This window comes from Panthera tigris, chromosome X (genome assembly GCF_018350195.1).
Source record: "Panthera tigris isolate Pti1 chromosome X, P.tigris_Pti1_mat1.1, whole genome shotgun sequence".
In the NCBI taxonomy this organism is placed as follows: Eukaryota; Metazoa; Chordata; class Mammalia; order Carnivora; family Felidae; genus Panthera; species Panthera tigris.
Genome location: NC_056677.1, coordinates 40047482 through 40054226, shown reverse-complemented (window position 1 = coordinate 40054226; position 6745 = coordinate 40047482). Strand labels below are relative to the sequence as shown.

General features: G+C 46.7%; 1 non-coding gene across 1 annotated transcript; it reads right to left on the bottom strand.

Moving 5' to 3' along the window:
* Positions 1 to 6057: 6057 nt before the first annotated feature.
* On the bottom strand, positions 6058 to 6142 carry TRNAG-UCC. Its single transcript has one exon. It is a non-coding gene; the product is annotated as a tRNA-Gly (tRNA).
* Positions 6143 to 6745: the final 603 nt, after the last annotated feature.

Sequence of the window (6745 nt, the reverse complement as noted above, 5' to 3'; positions counted from 1 at the left end):
TCTCCTTCTCTCTCTGCCCCTCCCCAACTCACGCACGCACGCTCTCTCTCTTTCTCTCTCCGTCTCAAAAATAAATGAAGATTTCAAAAATTTTTTAAAAATTGTGTTTCAAAGTTATAGTGTCTACTGTAAATAAGGGGAGCTCCTGCCTTAAATTCTTTTTTTTTTTTTTTGAAATAAGCTGGTTATAAACGAAACCCAGAGAAAGGATCAGGCGATACTTGGGATTTTCAGCTAAATTCTTTAGTAATAACCAAACATAATCCATTTAGGGTTGAGATGTTCACTCTTGGAACTCGGCCACTGTGCTGTGAGGAATCCAACAGCCCTACCTCCCTGCCACCCTCAGCCCTAGCTGAGCTCCCAGCTGGCATCCAGCCCTGACTTGTCATGTGTGAATGAGCCATCTTGGAAATGGATCATCCCGCCCCTAGTCAAGCTGCCCCAGCTGATGCCATGTAGGGCAGATACAAATGCCCCTGCCAAGGCCTGCCCACACTTCAGATTTGTGAGCAAAATAAATGGCTGGTATTATTTTCAACCATTAAGTGTTGGGGTGATTTGTAATACAGCAGTCAAAAACTTGTAAGCTCGGAATAAAAAGATATTGACATGATTTTATCTCCTCTCCCTTTGACACTCTCTTTCTCCATTCTGCCAGGCTGTACTCTTTCATATTTCACAATTCAACACACACACACACACACACACACACACACACACACACACAACCAGAATAGCATAAAGGGGAGGCAAGTGTTGGTAAAACTAGAAGGAGGGAGAAGGGGGGAGAGAGCCAACTCGTGAGTATCATAACCCTGTATTGAGTAGTTAATGGAAGAAATCACTTTCGATATCTGAGTCGATCATGAGTGGTAGTTTAGGGAAGGCGTGGCCACAGAGTGATCTTCAGGGCAGAATTGGGGGAAATGTTTGCTGGGGGGTTTCAAGACTTTGTGGTACTGACTTGGAGGTGCCACTACCAAGAGATGGGCTTGTTTGGCCAAAGTTAACGATATTATGGGTAGATGTTGTGCGTCCAGGTAGTAGATGCAGTCATAGGACAGAGAACTTCTGGAATGAAAACAAATCTTCTGCTCTAAAAATTTCCCCGGAAGAGGGAGGGATGGGTTCTTGTAGGAAGGATTAAGGGTCGACAGTGTTCATGTATCAGGGATATTCCCAAATGAGAAAATACGACAGAGTGAAAGAAACCATCTTGCAGCATTGACCAGGGGCAGGGGTTGGGGGTTAGAAGTCTCTGGGGCTGAAGGCATTGTCCTGTTTTCCCTTTCTCAAATGATAGTCCTTAAACTACTGCCTTCAATACTTATTTCTATCAATATTTATTGAACACCTATTCTGTGTTGGGCACCGGAAGGAAACATGATGGTGAGTAGAACAAATATGGACCCTGGCCTCATGGAATTTATAAGTTAGCTGCGGGTGGTACATAAACTAATTAAGTAGTGATAAACACATACAGTTGACCCTTGAACAACGCAGGGGTTAGAAGCACCAACCCCCCACATGGTTGAGAATCCATGGACAACTCTTGCTTCCCTAAAAGCCTAACTACTCGTAGCCTACCCTTGACTGGAAGCCTTATTGATAACAAACAATCGATTAACATGTATTTTGTATATTGTAGGGGCCCAGAGCAGGCTGCCCCAAGATGGGCCACTTTGGCATAATGATGATTTTGAGTTAAAAGTAACTAAAACCCAGCAGATGTGGGAAAAGCTCTCTCCCTGCTCTGAAACTGCCTAAATTTGGGTGGGAAAGGAGAGCCTGTACCAGGAAGAGAGCTATTAACAGAAACTTAAGTAAGGAACTTAGCTGCATAATAGGCCAACCTTGTGTTTCCAAATATCTCTTTCCACCTTCTTGCTAATGGCCTTCGTCCCCTTCACATCCTCAGACCCCATCCCTCTCTTTAGCTCATGTAAGCTTCATGTGGACTCACTGTCTTTGGAATTTTAAGCCTGTGTGGATTCCCTGTACGTACGCCTATTAAATTTGATTTTCTCCTGTTAATCTGTCTCATGTCAATTTGATTCTAAGTCCAGCTCAAGCAAGACCATAGGGCGGAGGAAGGTCTTCCTCCCTGGCAATGTTATATGTATTATATGCTGTATCTTACCAAAAAGTAAGCTGGAGAAGAGAAAACGTTATTAAGAAAATCATAAGGGAGAGAAAATACGTTTACAGGATTGTATTGTATCTACAAAAAAACTCCATATATACATGGACCCTGCGTAGTTGAAAGCCGTGTTGTTTAAGGGTCAACTGTAATGACAAACGATGAGAAGTGTTCAGGGAATCACCCCGGTTCTTTGGGAGGCAGAATCAGGAAGCCAAGCTCATAGCCTCTGCTTTCTGGGTGTTTCCAGTTTTTCTTCTCACCTCATCTGTTTCACACTTTCCAAGAAGACTTTGCCAGACTCTTAACCTCATTCCTCGGCTTTTTGAGTGCTTATGAATGATTTAATTTGTTAACGGGAATACAGCTTTGAAAGGACGGTTGAAGTAGGTAAAGAGGAAATATCCATATTCGAAGGTCTTTCTTATAAAATCCTAGATCATGGGGCACCCGGGTGGCTCAGTCGGTTAAGCGGCCGACTTCGGCTCAGGTCGTGATCTCGCAGTTTGTGAGTTCAGGTCCCGCGTCGGGCTCTGTGCTGACAGCCTGGAGCCTGCTTCGGATTCTGTGTCTCCCTCTCCTCCTCGTGCTCTGTCTCTCTCTCTCTCAAAAATAAATAGACGTTAAAAAAATGTTTTAAAAATCCTAGATTATGGTGAACTAGCCTTAAGTGCTGAAGACACTCAGAGAAGCTATGATGAACATGACATCATCAAGAGGCTTTAGGAGGGGGTGCCTGGGTGGCGCAGTCGGTTGAGTGTCCATCCCTTGACGTTGGCTCAGGTCATGATCCCAGGGTTGTGGGATCGAGCCCCATGTCAGGTTCTGCATTGAGCACGGAGCCTGCTCGGGATTCTCTCTCTGCCCCTCCCCTGCTTATGCTCTCTCTCTCCCTCTCTCAAAATAAATAAATAAACTTAAAAAAAGAGAGGCTGTAAGAAGGACATAAGTTTGGACAAGGATGTTGTTGTAGTGAACAGAAGCAGATAAGTTCTCATTGCATCCAGGAGGCTTTATTTTACTGATCTTTAATGGCAGGGTTTCTTTTTTAATTGTAATGTGTTTATTTATTTTTTGAGAGAGAGAGAGACAGAGACAGAGTGTGAGTGGGGGGAGGAACAGAGAGAGAGAGGGAGACACAGAACCCAAAGCGGGCTCCAGGCTCCAAGCCGTCAGCAAAGAGCCCGACGCGGGGTTCAAACTCGTGATTCGCGAGATCATGACCTGAGCCGAGGTTGGGCGCTTGACCGGCTGAGCCACCCAGGTGCCCCAATAGCAGGGTTTTTAATGACTATAGCCAAAATGGGGTGCGTGGGAGGTGAAACCATTTGCTAGGTAATTCTAGAATGTGCAAATATTTAAATATGACCATATGCCCAATGCTGTTTCCTTGCCCTTTTATTCTACCATTAGGTTGGACAGTATGAAATTGCTAATATTCAATCGTTTAGCCTACCCAAATGTCAATGTCATACACTTCAACCTAATAGATCATCAAACAACATTTGTATTTGTTGACCCCGCCCATCTCCAGGCAGTTCTGCACTCTTTGGAAGCTGGAAATCTAGAAACTATCAAAGATATTTTGCCATTCTAGTTGGTGGATGCTCCCCACCACCTATGGCCAACCTCTGAGAGCATGACTGATAGGCAGCCCTCAGCTCTTGGCCGCCTTCAATGATTGCCTCAGATGCAGCAGCTACCTTGACCCAAGTCACGCCCCCTTCCCAGGGCAGGCCACACCTAATGACTTATTCAAGAAGGGGTACAAAGTTTTGATCATCTAACTTCAACTCATAACAAGTTCAAGGCATTACCCAAGCTTTAGAGCTGTGGCGGCAGCCGAGACCTCTACTGACTTCAAAACACTGCTTAAATTCTCCCTCCTCCCAAACATTTTGTCCTCCACCCCAAAGCCCTCTCTACCAATCTTATTGCACCCTAAGCTCTGTCTGGGAGTCTGTGTCCCAGGATGCCTGACTTATAAGAGTTAGTGCTAGATCTGAGGCAGTTAGGAACTAGAGAACCTGCCCCCCGTGGAGGCTGCTTTTAGGCAAACGGGCTTGAGCAATGGAATGTAGAAAGGGCTACAGTGACCACCCGGCTGAATACAGACAGACCCATCAGGCGACCCACCCTGAAATATCCATAGGCCCTAACTGACCAATGGGCTACGTACAACCGGGCCCGGTTACCAAAACAGGGAGAATTCCATAGGTGGCCATACCGCCTCATCAGCCCCCTTTAAAAACAGCCCCTGCCCACTGCCTTGTGGCAGACAGTCTCTCCTGTGCTGTCCTGCCCACTGCTCCCTTGTGGTGTTTTCCAACAAACTTCTATCTCCTTTGTTCGGCCTCAGGCAAGTTCTTGCACCTGCCGAGCCACTGGCTTCCACCCGATCGTCGCCCCCCCGCCCAACTTGGGGGCCCCATTTCGGCACCACACCGCTCAACTGGCAACGAGAATGCCATCACCGGTGACAGGTGGAACATAGGGAGCCTTCGGGCACAAGGGAGTACTACTATCATTGAACTTTTCACCGTGGGTGACATGGGATGGTATGTGGTGCGAACGAACGTACTCGCTGATGCTAAAATTCACACATTGGAGAAATACGAGGGGGAGAAGTAACTATAAGTGTGACCAGGGCAGAGTGGTGCAAGAGGACTGGCTCCGGGGGTCCCAAACAGACCCGGTTCAGCCGCTCACCGCTGACAAAACCCAAAGGCAGAGACCAGTGGTGGTGAAACCAGAGAATTTATTTCAGGAGGCCAACCCCGGGAAGCCAGTGGACTAGCATCTCAAAGGCTGTCTCCGAAGTGCTGAAAATACTCTTAGGTTTATATGAAGAAAATGTGGGGCAAAGGTCGGTGGGTGCTGTAGGTGGGCAGCAAAGGTCAGGACGATCGGTGTCTTGGGGTCTATCACTGGAGGTCTTGCCGGCTCAGGGCGGTTTTTATTGCTTGAGGGGGTCCTTTCCGTTCCCGTCCTGGGATGCTTTGTGCACAGGCTCTTCAGCCCGAGTTAAGAGATAAGCTGGAAAGAACTTAGTCAATTAGAAAGTACCAAATGGAGGTAGTTGAAGTCCTCTTTCATTTTTTTTCTTATTTAATTTTTTTTAAGTTTATTTATTTATTTCAAAAGCGTGAGAGCAGGGGAGGGGCAGAGAGAGAGGGAGAGAGAAAGAGAATCCCAAGCAGGCCCTGCACTGTCAGTGCAGAGTCCAACGCGGGGCTCGAACTCACGAACCACGAGATCATGAGCTGAGCTGAAACCAAGAGTCGGACGCTTAACCAACTGAGCCACCCGGGCGTCCTGGAGTCCTCTTTCATAAGGACAGTAGAATGGGTAGAAACTGAAGAACAGGCCCAGGACTTAATTTTGAGAGTAACAGAGCTCCAAAGAAGATGAACTTTAAGAGCAAGATCTGTCATGTCAAGTTCAGGATCCTTGTTGGAAAAGGATTCTGACACATAGGATGAAGACAAGTGAGTTGAGACGCTCCGCATCTTAAATCCCCAGATTCCTCCGAAAGCTCCAGGCTCTCTTCCCTAGAGTTAACACTCCCTACTTGCTTGAAGATGTCGCAGAGGCTTCTACCTCATGAGGCAACATGTGACCACCCAACTCCCTTGCCCCCTAGGATCTGTGCTCACTCAACCCCCTTCTGGTCGTGAAGCCAGTAACTAGGGTTAAGACACATTATGGCTTGGCCAAGGAAATCCTGGCCTGATAAGGTGGTGAAGGGCAGCACATTTTGCCATCCCAAGATATGCTTCTGGCATATTGATTAAAATTTTTTTTTAATGTTTATTTATTTTTTAGAGAGAGAGAGAGAGAGAATGGGGGATCGGTGGAGAGAGAGGGAGACACAGAATCTGAAGGAGGCTCCAGGCTCTGAGCTGTCAGCACAGAGCCCGACGTGGGGCTTGAACCCACGAGCAATGAGATCATGACCTGAGCGGAAGTCAGGCGCTCAACCGACTGAGCCACCCAGGTGCCCCCGGAAGCCTGTATTTATTGAGAGGACTAAAAGAACATGCCATTTACCATCACAATTGCCACCAATACAATACCCTGATACATCAGAATCCGGGTGGCAGTGCTCTAACCATCAGTAGCCAGGTTGATACAATTATAATAATAAGCAGCAAGTTTGGAACAAAAGCCAAGGGACCCTGACCTTCAAAGAGTAATGGAGATGTTTAACAGAACAGGGCATTACTAGGGGAAAGATCGAAGGCAGCTACTCAATTCATAGAATCAAGGGAACTCAAGGACAGATGATCAGGTGGCTGGGGACAGTCATTCCAGTAAAGTCCCTGTTTCTTGCCCAGTTCCTGGCCTTGAGTCAGTTTTTGGAACCTGCACCTACCGACTGAAAGAGAGGCAAGGCATTAGAAGGAAGGAAGGACCCCGCAACACCATGGTAAGTATGCCAGTAATGATTATTCCAGGCTATCCCCCAGCTATTTACTCAAGTAACTGAGCTGATGAGCAGGTGGTCTCCAAACATTTTGAGAACGGTTGGGCACAGAATCCAAGTTGACCTTGATATCCAAAAGGCGTGAAGCATCATTATGAACTCCCTATTTGAAGGAG